Source organism: Protopterus annectens, chromosome 8.part0 (genome assembly GCF_019279795.1).
Source record: "Protopterus annectens isolate FY-2018-M chromosome 8.part0, PAN1.0, whole genome shotgun sequence".
Classification (NCBI taxonomy): domain Eukaryota; kingdom Metazoa; phylum Chordata; order Ceratodontiformes; family Protopteridae; genus Protopterus; species Protopterus annectens.
In genome coordinates this window covers 1902724347-1902744060 of record NC_056741.1, presented here as the reverse complement: position 1 = coordinate 1902744060, position 19714 = coordinate 1902724347, and positions in this window count along the sequence as shown.

The window sequence follows — 19714 nt, the reverse complement described above, 5'->3', positions numbered from 1 at the left end:
AAAAAATAATTAATTTTTTCCACTCAGAAAATGAAAAATATGAATAATAACTTGCTCTACATTATAAAGTTCAAGTGGATTAACTAGCAGATATACAAGAAGAGGAGTGAAAAATGTTTAGGTAGATGTAAGCATGCAGACATAAAATTAAGGAAAAAAATATAGCAGGAGATAGTGCTAGAAGAGCACATGACTGAAAATATGTATAATGATGCCAAACAATCAGCAGACATGTATCTGAAAACCTTGTTTCACTTTATTTCACATGGTTCAAAGTATCACATCAACAGTTACAATTATGTCATTGTTACTACATGAAACAGAATTCCTGAATTTTCTGAAATGCTGAAAACATTGATAAACAAAGTATAGTAATTTGATCTTAATTTACAACATATTTTACTCTGCTCTGATGTTATTTCTACTACTGCTTTAAAATTTTAACCAAGTGAATATTGACAATACTTTGTTGATTGCACTGCAAAATGTCAGACCGGGATTTTTTCCATGCCATTACAACATAACAGTTCATGGCAAAACAACGCATTGTTGCATTAGATTACCTTGCAAACTTGTGCCTATAGAATGTGACAGCTAAAAGTACTCTTTTTAGTGCTTTAACAATTTACTTTGACTGTCCATGTATTTCTTTTCTATAAGAAATTACTGCTATGCACTCAGCAGAGATAACTTTATTAAGCTGTACACATTCCTTAATGCCTTTTAAGCCTGAAAAGCAATAATTTACTAGTTTCAAACTCAAGAAAATCTTGTTTTAAAACATTTCTCTCTTAATTTCTGTATCATGATTCATTGTAAATATACTTTGGGAAAGAAAGTTTTTGATTATGATTCATGCATTTTGAAAAGGAGATGATCCTGAACTGGTACCAGTTGTCAGAACTTATTGTATACCAAGACAGACACTATCATAAGCTCATCCTGTCCCTTTCTTGAATAATTCTCCAAACAATCCTACATGACATTCCAAAAGACCTATTCCTTCTTGTAATGTATGCTTTAAAAGGGATCTTCTCCTTACCTTTTTTGTCACAACTCCCTCTCTCCATTTGCCATACTGTGCCATAAATCTGCAGGCAGATGAAATAAAGTAAGATTTTTTTTATTATTTTCAAGTCAAGCTTCACAAAAATATAAAGATTTGACTTCTGTCCATCTCAAATAAAATTATTTAGACATAAATCATGTTGTGGTGAATAGATTTATTATTCTGAATAGCATAATAGCTTACAGAAAACGCTAAAATGTGGATCTAGTCATGGCAGACTACATGCTAAAGCTTTATAAGTAAAACAAAGTACAAAACCAGCAGTTCCTCAGCTTAGGTTGTACAATTGTAATATTCTCCAATCATAATTTATATTCTATAAATCTAAATTTAATCTAGACTTGCCACTGGCTGTACTTACAGAGCTCACCACTGTCAAAACCTTAAACCTCTAGGATGGGTAGAATTGCCTAGCTTACTTCATTACAATCAACTTATACTATCCCACAAAATTCTCAACCAACCAGATAATACCCCTGCACTTAAAAACATTATCTATTCCTATAGGAAAACCAAGCCACTTCATTCGTCTAACAAACTGCTAATTCAAACACTTAAAACTAACAACTCAGTTGGTGACTCATTCTTTTCTAACTCTGTTGGCAAAATTTGGAATTCACTTCCAGCTGACCTAACTCTAGAACTATCTTTAAACCAGTTCAAGAAAAAGCTCAAACAGTATTTTATGACACACTGCTTATGTCCTTGTCACAATCCAGACTAACTCCTACCGTACTATAGTACACTAAGCAGTATTGTAAGGAATACCTAGTTCCTTCTATCTGATTGTCTGTTACCATATAAGCTTGAGCTATGATAGACGACAATTGTTTTAATGTTTTTTCTGTATGTACTGTTGGAGCTTTTCTCCCAGGGCCTCTGCAGAAAATGGACATGTATCCAGCTGGACTATCTCGTTCAATAATTGTAAAATAAATAAAATAAATAATTTACACTCTTCAGCTGACAGACACATAATGAAATGATCTATTTCTTTCATCATCTAAAAAATAAGCTGATTGTTACATTTCTAAAATGTTGTTAGATGGATCTGATTTTGCAAATTGTCTGATTTTTTTTTCATATTTTTGGTTTGTTACTCAGGAAAAATTGTGGTTTTCTATAGCAAATTGTGAATTTCAGTGATTTAATTATATGACAGACATTTGAGTTTCAGACTCATATCCATTAGAAAATGCCTAATGCAAAATCTGTTTTCTAGTAACTTTTGAAGTATAGTTGAGCAATATATAAAATCTTTCCCTGAGTTTGGACTTGTATAGCACATTAGTTTTGGGTTTGTCCCTGATTCTTGCTCTAAGAGGTTGAGTGCTATACATGTATTGTAAAAATATTATTCTAAGCTGTTCAAAAGTGCTACTGAAACTGACTTTACATGCTTCAGTGCTGTAAATTACAGATCCTGGTATAAACTTTAAGTCCCCACCCAAACCTGAATACATAAACAGTAAGGGTTTCTCAAACTTCATCACAGCTGAATACAGGTATATCATTAAACAGTAGCTTTTTACAAATGTTTCAGAATATTGCCAGCTAGAGCAAGTCTACACACAGTAATGAATTATTATCAATATTACACAGTCAGCTATGCTGGCAAAGGGCACAAATCAATAACTACAGCTCTACGCCCCCCACCTGCAGATACAAACAGCAGACTGCACACTGGAGGACCTGGTGAAAAGTGGGAGAAGAATGATAAGGCAATGTTTGCTCACCTCACACAAGGGAATGGGGGGGTCATGTTCACAGTACCATTCTTGTGTTAGATTCCCTGGAAGAGACAAGAGACTGTTCAAAGATGCAGGGCCTCCTGTGGGATTATGTTACTCACAAAAGTGAGACACATGCCATTGATAGGACCTGGTGAAAAGTGGGAGAAGAATGATAAGGCAATGTTTGCTCACCTCACACAAGGGAAAGGGAGGTCATGTCCAGAGTACCTTTCTTGTGTTAGATTCCCTGGAAGAGACAAGAGACCATTTAAAGATGCAGGGCCTCCTGTGGGATTATGTTACTCACAAAAGTGAGACACATGCCATTGATAAGGCACATGGCATGCTGAGTTGTCAGAATATTACTTGGCATGTACAGTGGGGAAGTGGGGATGGTTAGAGCTTACAACTTCCTGTGGAATGGAGTATGGCACCAGATGTACCACTCAACCCTAGTTCTCAGAAAGAATGAATGGTTCCTATTAGAAGACTGAAGATGCATTCTTTTAAATGCATCTCGGTCGAACTCAAAAGCCTGAAACGACAAAATATTGAAGCTGTTTTTAAGCAAATTCTTTCCCTGGGAAAGAATTTGCTTGGCCGCTTCGTTACTTTGCCATTTCTGGCACTGTAGTGCGGTCTTGGAGTTGGTATATTTAAGTAGGGGGTGTGAAGCCCCACTTAGTGTAACGTTTCAAGTGTTTAATGATTTTTTTTTGTTGGAACAGTGATTTTTTTCCCTAGGAAAAAAATCACTGTTCTGACAGTTCAAAATTGTAAGCTTTTGCTTACATGGGGTCAATTAATCACCGTTCGCTTTTTTAAGCATTCAATGATCTAATATAGACATGAATGAATGGGCCGCAGAGCCAGTGAAATGCAAAGTTCAGATGGATAGGTGGAAGGGAGGCCTGATAGTTGATTAGGAGCCAGAAGGAAAAATAGATTCACAGAGTTTGCCAATGCCCTTTCTGATAGAGCACCTTGTGCCTCCAAGAGACCAAAACAAGTCAGGCGTGTGATGAATTTATGGGCATCCCTCTGATCATCAAGATTTGCCATAAAGGATATGAGTATATTGCTCTATTTTATATATAAAATATGACTATTCCAGTAAGGAGGGTGTTGAGTAATTCAATTATCTCTTTGATATGTTTTATATTTCAATCTCTCTAGTATGTCTTATTTGTTTGCTGGTGAGGATTCCTGTCCTGTCCTGCACGTTTAAGACAAAAAGTGACTTTCAATATAAATAAGAGTGATGTTAATTTAATAAACTTATTAACCATCCGATAGATAATCTGCTTCTGTCTTCAACCCAACATGGCTTCCATTCTCATCACAGCACTGCTGCTTTGCAGAATTCTGTTAATACTGTCAGTACCCACAGAAATGTTGGAAGCCTAGTCTGCACCAACTATTTAGACTTATCAAAAGCTTTCTGTTACTGTCTCCCACCGGAAGCTCTTACATAAACTCTCATCCTTAAGACTCACCATCTCTTCACTGCAGTGATTCCATAACTATCTTTCAAACAGAGCCTCCACTTTCTTGCCAGTATGTATTCGTGTTCCACAAGGACATATACTAGGCCCCATACTTTTCAACATATTCATCAATGATCTATATATTTCCCGATTTCAATATGCTGCTGACACTACACTAATTTGTTCTGCCAGATCTCTCTCTAAACTTCAGGACCTTACACATCAGTCCTGCTTATCCATTGAATAATGGCTAATTAATTCACAACTACTTCTAAACCCTGAAAATAAATAAATTGCTGCTCTTTACGCAAAAACATAGCTCTGCCAAAATCAACAGTATTCACTATTGTTTCTTTCAACAACACCATGATAGAAAATGTAAACTACACAAACTTACTGGGTATAATCAATAGAAGACCAGTTGAAATATGACCACCATGTATCACACATTGTTAAAAGAAAAAACAAAACTCACCAAAATAGGATACATTACACAATGTAAAAACCTACTGACATAGCCAGAAGATTTATAGTCCATACTATCTTATTCTCATCTCTCCTCAATGCCGCCCCAATCTTCAGTAATCTTAACACCTCACAACTGTCCATATTTAATTAAAGTTATAGTAAAATAGCCAGTTTTGCAGAAAACACCACTACCTTGCTCTTAGAGAATAAACAGGTTAGAGTTACCACATCACCTAGCTCTTTCTCAGCTGACTATAACAAAAAGACTTATTTTCAATCCAGAAAATTGTCCAGCACTTAACAGTTTAATACATTACTCCCCAGCAGAATTTTATGCTGTAAAGAAAAATCACTAATCACTATTTCCAAATCATCTAATACTGCAAATTATCTTCAAATGGCATAGCTAAACTATGAACCACATCCCACTACCACTGAAATTTATTCAGAATGCAAACTCATTTAAAATACGGCTAATATTTCACCAATCAAATCAGTGGGTCTACTTCTGAATAACTCGCACATAAGTACCATTGTTATCTTCAGCTTGTCATATCACCAAACCACTTCTCGTCATTCAGAATCCTAGACCTCACAACCAGTGTTCACCAGTACCTAAAGTATTATAAGCAACTCCTAACCATATACGTAGTTTGGGACACTACTCACCCCTCACCTCTACACTTCTAATATAAACCTTATGATAGCCATATATATATATATATATATATATATATATATATATATATATATATATATATATATATATCAAAATATCTACGACCTTTCTCTATACCCCACGTCTTAACTACAATATTAAAATTTTCTGCCATACCTAGTTCAGTTTCTCACCTTTATTTCTTTGAATTTTTAAGACATAATCACAATATGTTATCTGTCTGACAAACCCACTAATACACCGTTTCAAACGCTCAATGTTCAACTTCTACTAATGCACAAGTTTCTTCTGTACTGTAATAGATGTCTCTACCATCATATGAATTTAATCTAATTAGCAAATGTATGTGTAATTGTTAATGAAAACTATTCATTTATGAACTGTTCATTTATATTACTCAATATGTATTGATAAAAAATGTTTCTAATATGTTGGAGTTTTTCTACCCGGACCTCCACTGAAAAGGGTTTTTTGAATAAACCCATCCAGATAAATCTGGTAAACAAAAGCAAAATAAAAATAAAAAAAAAAATAAAATAACAGCAATGTTAATTCATTTTATATTCAAGATATTATTATTCAATAGGTAGATTATACAATATAGATCATAAAATGTACTGCTCTGAATGTCCTTCTGTATATTAATGGAATTGCCCATTAAACATAGCATTTGTCTATGTTTACCATCGCAATTAGTTAAATTTTATTCATGCAGGGACTCATTGTTGTTACTGGGCTTATATTGTACTGTCAACATGCAATTTCTGAAAAACTATCTTTGTCCAGTTTTAATTGCCTGTATATTTATTTTAACATTGCTGTAATAATCATTTCGATCTTGAAGGCTCAGGCTGTTGTGTTTTCCAGCCCCATTAAACAGGGATGGCTACATTTTTCCAGCAACAGTAGCAGACAAGCTGGGCTCTATTATGAAGCTGAACAAATACTTTCTTTAACAGCTGTTCTGTAGTATGCAAACTCTAAGTCCTCAAACTAAGAAAAAAACAGTGCAACAAATTTGCAAGTTTAAGAATTTTATCTGAATTTTTAAACTCTAAGTAACTTGCTTTTTTCCATATAGCAAGCAATCCTCTTACTTTTGAAGCTTGCTGTCTGGGTTACTATATTAAGATAATTATTTAACACAATGTTTTTGCATTGAACTCTACCTGCCAAATATCCACTGAAGCTGTTTATATTCCTTGTGGTGTCAAATATTAATCTGTACTGTCTATGGTAGTTTTATCATGTTTGCACACAACTTAAAGGTTGTTTACCAATGAAGGATTGAAACACTCTCCTTCTGTTCACTGTTTTCTCATAGAAAAAAATATGAAAAACTATGAGTTGAAAACCATAAAAAATATGGAGGTGCTCCCCCAGATCCCCCTAAATTATATGTACCAACATTATGATCACACCACAGAAGAGAAAAGAAGAAAATTCCCAAGAAGATCTCTGCCATCTTGCACATTACAACATATTGTGGTGAAACTCAAAGTGATATTACATTTTCAAACTAAAACTAGTAATCCACAACTGATGCAACAATATGTAAGTATTCCCAGTTTGGTTTTGTCAAGGGCAGGTCATAGAACTCAGCCTGGTGGACTTCTTTGAGAAAGTCACCAAAGCAATGTTTGAGGATAAAATGGTTCATGATGCCTACTTTGACCATATAAAAGCATTTGATATAATACCCCCACTTGGGCATTGTTGATACTCAAGAGGTTAGATATAAATCCTTATGTCACCCATGGATAGCTAGATGTCTCATAGACAGGACCTAGGAAGTTAGAATTTGGAAGTCCATCTCTACAAAGACGCCAGCACAAGTGGAGTCACTTAAGAGGTCAGTCGTGGGACTGCTTCTATTTTGGCATTTACTTTTCTGAAGTCAAGACCAGTGTCAAAGGCAGCCTGTAACTGGTTCATTTCCCATTCTCTGCTTAAACTTTTAAAGGGTACTAGAACTTGTCAGAGATTTTGATGCATGGCTAGGCTTAAAAAGGCCCTAGTGGTTGTTAGCCTACTATACACCTATGAGCCTATGAAGGGTTTGTTGTTTACCGAACTTCACATTAGTGTCTGTCCTTCTCATGTCTGATACTATAAGCTAATGCTTCCTCTGCTGCATGTGATACTCATACTGCCTTCAATCATAAATGTCATAAGTGCGAGCTGCTGTTTTCATTTATTTATTTATTATTGTCAAGAATGTGTCCATTGGCCTTCTTTGCACATCTGGCAGTTACTGTCTGGATTAGTCTGAATGAATGTTGCATGCTGGTCAGCAATCAGTTTGTCTTCCTAACCCCCACAAATAATGAAACAGATAGATCCTAGATTGCCCACCCTGCCCCCACACACACTTGACCATTGTAGCCTACATAGGAACATGAAATGGAAATGACACATTATGGGTGGTGTCTAGTAAATGTTGCTATAGAGTGTGCCTTGTCATTCTTTTAATTTTTCTTTTGTCATTACCCATAAGATGATCTGCCTGTTTCCTTTATGATGTATGCTTTCTAGCTTCTACGATCTCATGTCAGATAGTGCTACACATTTTTCTGAATGAATTGTAAAAACTAGCCAACAAATAATTCATCATGCCTGCATTTGTCGTACTGCAGGTAAAACTAGTATTGCTCATGTAATGAAGCATGATAACCTGCACCCTGTTACTCAATGGGGAATGACATCGGGGGGATGTTTTGTCAGTAACATTGTATTGTGTCCATCTCCTTTCGTATGGACCATGTTTTACTTCTCCCCACTATGATAAGATATTTGAGTTATGCACTCATGTTATGATGTTATTCCCCTGCAGTGAAGTTATTTATGCCTGTTACCTATTTCTGCTTACGTGCTCAAATGTTACTTTAACATTTTTGTTGTATTAGAGATGTTTAATGATGCATATATTGTGTGTCAGGGCTAGCCCTTCGCTGTGTAAAAATTGGCTCAAGATGACAATCACTGTTGATGTCACACACTGAGCCTATGTGCAAAAATAGGGAAAAGGGACTTGTGGATAGATTTTTGTTGTGTTTATCCCTGTCTTGCTGTACATACCCATGTAACTCAGATGTCACTATTATGTACCATGCTTGTAACATGACATTGTTTATCCCTGTCTTGCTATACATGCCCATGTAACTCAGATGTCACTATTATGTACCATGCTTGTAACATGACATTGTTTATCCCTGTCTTACTGTACATGCCCATGTATCTCAGATGTCACTATTATGTACCATGCTTGTAACATGACATTGTTTATCCCTGTCTTACTGTACATGCCCATGTATCTCAGATGTCACTATTATGTACCATGCTTGTAACATGACATTGTTTATCCCTGTCTTACTGTACATGCCCATGTATCTCAGATGTCACTATTATATATCATGCTTGTAACATGACATTGTTTATCCCTGTCTTGCTGTACATACCCATGCAACTCAGATGTCACTATTATGTACCATGCTTGTAACATGACATTGTTTATCCCTGTCTTGCTATACATGCCCATGTAACTCAGATGTCACTATTATGTACCATGCTTGTAACATGACATTGTTTATCCCTGTCTTGCTATACATGCCCATGTAACTCAGATGTCACTATTATGTACCATGCTTGTAACATGACATTGTTTATCCCTGTCTTACTGTACATGCCCATGTATCTCAGATGTCACTATTATGTACCATGCTTGTAACATGACATTGTTTATCCCTGTCTTGCTATACATGCCCATGTAACTCAGATGTCACTATTATGTACCATGCTTGTAACATGACATTGTTTATCCCTGTCTTGCTATACATGCCCATGTAACTCAGATGTCACTATTATGTACCATGCTTGTAACATGACATTGTTTATCCCTGTCTTACTGTACATGCCCATGTATCTCAGATGTCACTATTATGTACCATGCTTGTAACATGACATTGTTTATCCCTGTCTTACTGTACATGCCCATGTATCTCAGATGTCACTATTATGTACCATGCTTGTAACATGACATTGTTTATCCCTGTCTTACTGTACATGCCCATGTATCTCAGATGTCACTATTATGTACCATGCTTGTAACATGACGTTGTTTATCCCTGTCTTGCTGTACATACCCATGCAACTCAGATGTCACTATTATGTACCATGCTTGTAACATGACATTGTTTATCCCTGTCTTGCTATACATGCCCATGCAACTCAGATGTCACTATTATGTACCATGCTTGTAACATGACATTGTTTATCCCTGTCTTGCTATACATGCCCATGTAACTCAGATGTCACTATTATGTACCATGCTTGTAACATGACATTGTTTATCCCTGTCTTACTGTACATGCCCATGTATCTCAGATGTCACTATTATGTACCATGCTTGTAACATGACATTGTTTATCCCTGTCTTACTGTACATGCCCATGTAACTCAGATGTCACTATTATGTACCATGCTTGTAACATGACATTGTTTATACCTGTCTTGCTGTACATGCCCATGTAACTCAGATGTCACTATTATGTACCATGCTTGTAACATGACATTGTTTATACCTGTCTTGCTGTACATGCCCATGTAACTCAGATGTCACTATTATGTACCATGCTTGTAACATGACATTGTTTATCCCTGTCTTGCTATACATGCCCATGTAACTCAGATGTCACTATTATGTACCATGCTTGTAACATGACATTGTTTATCCCTGTCTTACTGTACATGCCCATGTATCTCAGATGTCACTATTATGTACCATGCTTGTAACATGACATTGTTTATCCCTGTCTTACTGTACATGCCCATGTATCTCAGATGTCACTATTATGTACCATGCTTGTAACATGACATTGTTTATCCCTGTCTTACTGTACATGCCCATGTATCTCAGATGTCACTATTATATATCATGCTTGTAACATGACATTGTTTATCCCTGTCTTGCTGTACATACCCATGCAACTCAGATGTCACTATTATGTACCATGCTTGTAACATGACATTGTTTATCCCTGTCTTGCTATACATGCCCATGTAACTCAGATGTCACTATTATGTACCATGCTTGTAACATGACATTGTTTATCCCTGTCTTGCTATACATGCCCATGTAACTCAGATGTCACTATTATGTACCATGCTTGTAACATGACATTGTTTATCCCTGTCTTACTGTACATGCCCATGTATCTCAGATGTCACTATTATGTACCATGCTTGTAACATGACATTGTTTATCCCTGTCTTGCTATACATGCCCATGTAACTCAGATGTCACTATTATGTACCATGCTTGTAACATGACATTGTTTATCCCTGTCTTGCTATACATGCCCATGTAACTCAGATGTCACTATTATGTACCATGCTTGTAACATGACATTGTTTATCCCTGTCTTACTGTACATGCCCATGTATCTCAGATGTCACTATTATGTACCATGCTTGTAACATGACATTGTTTATCCCTGTCTTACTGTACATGCCCATGTATCTCAGATGTCACTATTATGTACCATGCTTGTAACATGACATTGTTTATCCCTATCGTGCTGTACATGTCCATGTAACTCAGATGTCACTATTATGTACCATGCTTGTAACATGACATTGTTTATACCTGTCTTGCTGTACATGCCCATGTAACTCAGATGTCACTATTATGTACCATGCTTGTAACATGACATTGTTTATCCCTGTCTTACTGTACATGCCCATGTATCTCAGATGTCACTATTATGTACCATGCTTGTAACATGACATTGTTTATCCCTGTCTTACTGTACATGCCCATGTATCTCAGATGTCACTATTATGTACCATGCTTGTAACATGACATTGTTTATCCCTGTCTTACTGTACATGCCCATGTATCTCAGATGTCACTATTATGTACCATGCTTGTAACATGACGTTGTTTATCCCTGTCTTGCTGTACATGCCCATGTAACTCAGATGTCACTATTATGTACCATGCTTGTAACATGACATTGTTTATCCCTGTCTTACTGTACATGCCCATGTATCTCAGATGTCACTATTATGTACCATGCTTGTAACATGACATTGTTTATCCCTGTCTTACTGTACATGCCCATGTATCTCAGATGTCACTATTATGTACCATGCTTGTAACATGACATTGTTTATCCCTGTCTTACTGTACATGCCCATGTATCTCAGATGTCACTATTATGTACCATGCTTGTAACATGACATTGTTTATCCCTGTCTTACTGTACATGCCCATGTATCTCAGATGTCACTGTTATGTACCATGCTTGTAACATGACATTGTTTATCCCTGTCTTGCTGTACATGCCCATGTAACTCAGATGTTACTATTATGTACCATGCTTGTAACATGACATTGTTTATCCCTGTCTTAGTGTACATGCCCATGTAACTCAGATGTCACTGTTATGTGCCATGCTTGTAACATGACATTGTTTATCCCTGTCTTGCTGTACATGCCCATGTAACTCAGATGTCACTGTTATGTGCCATGCTTGTAACATGACGTTGTTTATCCCTGTCTTGCTGTACATGCCCATGTAACTCAGATGTCACTATTATGTACCATGCTTGTAACGTGGCATTTTTTCTGCAGGTTTCTCAGAAGATGAGGATTGCTTGTCTGAGAGCATGCCATGTACCACTGCTGTGATATAAGATTTTCATTTACAGGTATTTGGCTGTTTTGTTTAATGACAGATTGACTAACACTGACTGACTGTTTTATTCCCTTTTTACATGGTTTTAGGCAGTACAGAAAACATTAGATAATGTGTGCACCATTGTTTTTCCCTACAATAGAGTGGGTTGTGCGAATATATATTATTCATTTGTGTACTTTCTTACTTTCTCCTTATTATCTGCTAACTTTTTCCAAGTACTTTAGATAGTTCATGTGAAATCCTGTCATTGTTATTTCTCTCAGCGCCTTATTGTCTGCTATTGCTTCAACATTTTTGCATACGGACCTTTTCCACACATATATATATATATATATATATATATATATATATATATATATAGACCAGAGTGCCAGGACTTATAAAAATAGTCTGCAATTAAGTAAAGTGGTATGTCATAAAAATATATATATATTAGAACCTTAGACAACTCAGAATTATGTCCTGACTCCTTGCACTATCTGCCTATAGTAATGCACATCTGGATGAGTCCAGGTAAACAGTAGGTATAAAAATAAGGTGTTACTACATCTGCCACAATTCACAAATGTATGGATTGTGGAATATGCCTTGCAGTTCAGCCAGCTGGAGGGTACCAGCACATAACTAGAGAAATGCATGTCTTATGAGTCATGGAAACCAATGTGTTCAGCAGAACATTGTTGAGTACTTACACTGGAATATAAATAGTGAACAATGCCTAGTGATTTGAATAAAATTATTCACATGATGTGGTGTTGATCACAGCATTCAGAGTTGAGCAATCCTATAGGACAAACTAACACACTATACACTGCCACACAGTGGTGCAGCTGAGATTCTGCAACCAATACATTTTCATATTTAAATAATATGAAAATTACATCTGCTCCACAGTTTTGGCTAAATGATGGCAAAGCCTTTAAGAATCATCCACTGTGAAGAATGTGGAGAAGGAAATGATGTCATAATATATGAACTGTGCTCATTATGGCATTGTATTTAAAACCTTATAAATTGCTAAATGCATAATTGATTTCCTTGATGTCAGGATTGTGAAACAACACTTTAAAGTGGACAGTGACTTACATGAAAAGTCCTACACCTCCTCTTTGTTGCATTTTTTTAGACATGCTATCCATACCTGTGTAACTCTGACTATTAAAAGACAAAGCACTGGTATTTAAAATCATAGTAGAGGGTTAGAACATGATCTACTTTCTTGTTTTGCAGAATAGAATCTCTTCTAACATTAGGTTAATAGGATTGGCATGGGTCTTATATTTCTTCCACAATATCTTTCTACATTCCAAATGTAATAGTCTACTAGTCCACAAAGGGGAGGGGTGGAGGCTTTCCACCTAACATCAATCATTTTAGGAAGGGGATCAAAACAATTTATCAGGTTATAAATAAAATCATACAAAGTTGTCCATCTTTCCTGCAGTATTATATTCTATACTTTAGTCCCAATTCCATGACTGCATATCAGAAAAGGATGTTAAGTATTGTGCATTGCACAGTCATCCTGGCATTATAGTTTCTCGTAACAATTGCATTTCTGTGTCTTCTCTTACAGCTTTGTTAAGTTCTTGTGCCTTGTTAGATGTTGTTGAAATGTGTATCATGGTCCACTGGGTTTCCAAATTTTCTTAAGCAAATCTTCTTTCTACTCAGTCAGGTAATCTGTACTTTACAAATTGGCAATGTGCAATAGCTTTCTAGGTTTATATTGTACTTCAACATCATATTTCTGCAGTGATAGCCACATTTTTTGTGATCCAACTTGTGCTTTGTATAATGATTTTTGAAGAAGTTTCTTTAGGGTTTTTATCTTAATTTTCCTAGTAATCTCATATAGAATATCAATAAAGTTTGACTAGCAAACTCTATATTAAGCATTTCCTTTTCAAGTTCTGCATACCTGGTTTGTGCATCTTTTTAAAGCACTCAATGCATGTTCAGTAAGTTTGCCATTTTACAGAAATGCTGTAGTTACTTGAAGCATCATAAGTAATGTTTCATTATGATATTTGAGTGAAGTTGATGACATTGTGATCTGTAGTGAGAGTAGGGAACAGGTGGAGGAGACCCTGGAGAGGTGAAGATATGCTCTAGAGAGAAGAGGAATGAAGGTCAGCAGGACTAAGACAGAATATATGTGTGTGAATGAGAGGGAGGATAGAAGAATGGTGAGGATGCAAGGCGTAGAGGTGGCGAAGGTGGATGAGTTTAAATACTTGGGATCAACAGTTCAGAGTAATGGTAAGTGTGGAAGAGAGGTGAAGAAGAGAGTACAGGCAGGATGGAGTGGGTGGAGAAGAGTGTCAGGCATGATCTGTGACAGACGAATACCAGTAAGAGTGAAAGGGAAGGTCTACAAGAGGGTAGTAAGACCAGCTATGTTATATGGGTTGGAGACAGTGGCATTGACAAAAAGGCAGGAGTCAGAGCTGGACGTGGCAGAGTTAAAGATGTTAAGATTTGCACTGGGTGTGACGAGGGTGGACAGGATTAGGAATAAGTATATTAGAGGGTCAGCCCAGGTTGGAAGGTTTGGAGACAAAGCCAGAGAGGCAAGATTATGTTGGTTTGGACATGTGCTGAGGAGAGATGCAGAGTATATTGGGAAAAGATGCTAAGGATGAAGCTGCCAGGTAACAGGAAATGAGGAAGGCCAAGATAAGGTTTATGGATGTGGTGAGAGAGGACATGCAGGTGGTTGGTGTGAGAGAGCAAGATGCAGAGGACAGGAAGAAATGGAAACAGATGATCCACTGTGGCGACCCCTAATGGGAGCAGCCAAAAGAAGAAGTGAAGTTGCAGTGGTCATTAGTGCCCATAGACATTCATGCAGTTTTGAGAATGTAACGTGTTATTACTGAGATTACAAAGTTACCGCTTGAAAAAAAAATGGCTTCTGAACTTTAGTTATGAACATACACCCTCAACTATATTTGACCCACAGTCATTAGTTTGTACCATGATTAGGGTAACAGTATATATGCAGATTTACTTAACTTGCAGCTTAAAGCCAAATTTCTGAAAGATTTAAGCTAAGATTAAAATGTGTTTGTGGTAACAGATGCAGTTGGCAAATTAATATGGTGTGACTGAATGAAAACATTGTTTTACAGCCTGATAAGTAAACTATGGTTTAGATTGTCAATATCTTTACAGAAGCCCATAATTATACTGCTAGTAAATAAGCCTTTACTACCATATAATGTAATATACTGGCATCCAAGAATATGTCAAAGTTTAAAAAAATATGTTAAGAGACTGAGAGAGTATTGTGTTTGTTGATATGTTCATGGATATGAGTATGTGCAAGTTTTTTCTGAAAACTTAGTGCAAAGTTTGGTTTTAGTTGTTAATATGTGAGTATGGGAAGGAAAAGTTAAGGATGACACTAAGGCAAAGGGTAAAAAAAAGTAGATGACATTTCGAGATGTGATTAGATGCAGACTTAATAAAGAGAAGTGAACTACATCAGGGAACATTATAATGGAGAAGATTCAATTTTGAATTATCTATGTACTTCTCCATAGCAGAGAATTGAAAAGGAAAGGCTGGGAAGTGCTTAAAAATGTAATCATAGACTTGGGGAGCTGACTAGCATTACGGTAATCACTGATGGCAGTGTAGATGGACAGAGGGTAAGGGCAAAGGGAGAACAGCTGTGGTTTGAAAGATATGTCTGGGGGTTAGAAGCCTCAGGAACATCAAAAGGAATGCAAAGCTTCCATTTTGTATATCTGAACTTTTTTAAAGTGAGACCAAAGCATTTAGGATTAGTAATTGGGATCACATTATTGTTATGCAAAATAATCTGATTTTTCAGTTTTTAACTTCCCAACAATACCAAATTGTGGCTTTTTACATTAATCCATCCTCTTTGAGAGATTCACTTATCAGAACATAACTTGTACCATGAATCTTATGTGTGTTTAAGGGAAATCTGGTGCTGTGTATGTTAAATGGTGTCAAACCTAAACAGGTTCATATGTTCAAAGGTGTGTACTAGGCTAATGGCCCTGGGGCCTTTACAAGCCTAGCCATAGGATTACCCTGGCATAGTGCCACCCAACCTTATTTTCCAGTGCCTCTGTCAAGTAGATGCACTGGAGTTATCCCCGGGGTGAATGTTCTGTTTCCCATCCACTCATCAAGATTTCTCTTGGAGATGGTCAACGAGGTGCTCTGCTTGACATATATGGGAAGTCTGTTCCATAGCATGGGCAGTCTCTGGGTTATGAACCTGTCCATCAAGTATGTTCTGTTAATTGTTGTAATGAGGTTGATGTCTCTGGAGTGTGGAGGGATTGGGATTTCTTTAGATGTAACATTTCTAACAGAGCTGGGTCAGACATGGCTTTGTAAGTCAAGCAGAGATCGCCTCTAAGTAGGCGATATGAGACAGAATAGTTGGAGTTTTTTGAGCCTGTCCATATAGGACAAGTGTTTAAGGCCTAGGATCCTCTTTGTGAGGTACTTTTGTGGCCTCTCCAGTTGTTGCAGGTGTCTAGTAAGGTACATGCCCAATGGGGCATTGTATTCGATGATTGGCCTGATGAGGGAAGAGTAGAGGGAGACAATGATCTCTTTCTTCCTGGATGCAAAACCCTTAATAATGAGATGTGCCACATAGGACTTTCTGACCACTGTGGCAATGTGGTGATCAAAAGAGAGGCTGCTGTCAACCTGTGTTCCCAGATCTCTTATAACACCTTCTGTGTTCAGTGGACTATCATCAATGTGGTAATTCATGGGAACTGGGTTTTCCCAAAGGGGATGATGGCACATTTTTTTGGCATTGAGCTTAAGGCTATGGTTCTGACACCTGTCATTGGTCTCAGTGAGGCCATTCTGTAGGATCTCAACATCACTTGATGAGTTAATAATAGCTCCCAACTTGCAATCGTCTGCGAACTTTGTCAGCCAGAGTCCCTTCATGTTGACCTGGACTTCAGAGAAGAAGATACCAAACAGGAGAGGACCCAGGACCGAACCCTGTGGGACTCCACTTGTGAACAGTCGGCAGTCTGACTTGGAGTCAACTACTTTCACACTGTGGGTTCTGTGAGTCAGTTTGCAACATACCTAGTGATATAGGGGTTGATGGCCAGCTTAGTGAGCTTTGAGTGGGGAATGGTATCAAAGCCTTGGCCAGATCTAGGTAGGCTGTATGAACTACATTGCCTTTATCCACAGCTCTGGTGACTGACTCAAAAAAGTCAACCGAGTTCAGCAGGCATGATCTACCCTTCAAAAAACCAAACTGTGTGGGATCCAAAGTTTGGAGATTCCCTATATCCTTGTTTATTAGGTCCATGATGATGCTTTCCATAGCTTGGCATATCAGACTCATCAGGTTAATGGGGCGATAGTTCCCCGGGTCTGTAGTCACTCCTCCTTTGTGGAGAGGGATGACTGTAGCAGTGCGCCATTCCATAGTGACAAAGCCTGAGGTGAGACTGTGATAGAACAGGGCACACAGGTGAGGTGCCAGTTCACCCTGTAGTTCATGTAGAACACAACCAGGGATATTGTCAAGTCCCATAGAAGCCGTATTCTTGGCCTTGGAGAGTGCTGTTTTAACCTGTGCAACAGTAATAATGGGTGCCTGGCAATTTACTGGTATTGTGATTGGTCCTTTGGGGGGGGGGGGAGAAGGGTAAAGTTGGCACTAAATCTGTTGGCCAGTATACTGGCAATATCTGTTGGCTCAGTATAGGGGGTACCATTGTGCAGTAGCTCAGAGCAAATCTGGGTATTGCCGTGGAGATTCTTTACATAACTATAGAAGGCCTTGTGGTTGTCTTTACTATCTGCTGAAATTCTGTTTTCATAGCTAGGTTTAGAGGATTTGATGAGGGATCTCAACTTTTTGTTGAGGCTGATAAGGGAGTTTTTCCAGTCTTGGGACTTTACCTTATTCCACATCAGTTTCCTCCTTCTGTTGTAGAGTTTGTTTATGGCATGGGACCACTAGATTGGCTTCTTTTTTTTTGGAGGAGAGTGTCTTGGTTCTATTGAGTATGGTGAGGTACATGCATTTGTGTATGTGTTTGTATAGTGCATTGGTGCATGATTCTGCAGTCATGCAACTATTCTCCATTTGCATGGGTGCTGTGAAGTTAGCCACCTCTGTTTTTAGGGGCCCAAAGTTAGCTTTGGAGAAGTTTTTCATGGTGGTTACCTTTGGGGGGGGGGCTGGGGGAGGGAGGGTTGTGGATTTCCAAGGTGATTAGTTTGTTGTCGGATCTAACCAGGGAGGAGCTGGCTATTGGTGTAGAGCAATGGTCACCCAGGTTAGTAATGACCAGGTGAAGGATGTTGCTACCTCTAGTGGGAGTAAGAATGAGTTGGTCCAGGGCACTGGAATTAATGAACTCCAGGAAACGTTGGGAAAGTGTATTGGTACATGAGTAGTTTTTCCCAGTTAATGGAGGGGTAGTTGAAGTCACCTAGTAAGATAGTATTAGGTTGGACCCTAATATTCTCCAGGGTGCTTAGGAATGTGGAGTGCGAGTCTTGGGACATGGTTGAGGACTTATAGCAGGCTATGACATAAGCAGAACATAGTATAGACTATTCAATCAACTGGGGCTGTGAGTGAAGGAACAGCTGAGCTTTGCATGAAGAAAATTGGTATACAGCTAAAACTGGAGCATCTTTAAGGAGTTTAATCCTTTAAGTAAAGGTGACCAGGTAGAGGCAACTGATGGAATAAGGCAGAACTAAAGCAAAGTGACGACTATTAAATGAACAGGATTGGATAAATAACTGCATTCGCTATGAAAGTCTGTGATCAGCAAGTTCAGCTGTTAGGACCATTGAAGTTAATTTTAGATTTCCTTATGGAATGATACTAGTTTTGCAGACCAATGTGTTTAGCTGCTGCAACATCTTGAATGGCAGATAGTTTGTTGACAAAGGATCACAAAGGTGTGCACTACCACCTGTAACATGGATCAACAATAGCTTTGAGCAAAATTCATCTTTGTATGATCATGATGCTAACAATAGACACCAACAAATAGTCGCCAAGGAAGATGAATAAAAGTTCTTTTATTGTTGTAATTCCAACCAAATGATGCTAACAATAGCCAATGAACCAGCATTCTGTTTTGTGAAGATGGAGAAAATCAGAGAAAACAGAAAAAATCATGTAGGCACAAGAAGATATGCAAATTCCACACACAGTAACTGTATGTTAAAGTGTGCATTATCCTGTTTAATATCCTAAAGAAAAGTAAAGGATAGGCAGCTGTGACTGGGGAAAATAACAGATGGTTTTAGAGGAGAATTTTCTTTTGTGGTGGGTGAGGAAGGGAAAATGTTAGATGAGAAAATATGTCATATGGATAGGAGGGAGTTTCTGGAATGGCACTGGAAAAGGTGAAAGAGCAGAAGAATTGAACAGAGTGTTGATATTAAGAATAAGATGACATTAGTGGCACAGGCAATTGTATGGACTGAGTTAACAGGGTGGTGAGGTTAGGAAGAAAAAGGCCAAATCTTATGAACAGGAATGGACACAGGCTGGAGATGGAGGAGGCAAAATGGGCGAGACA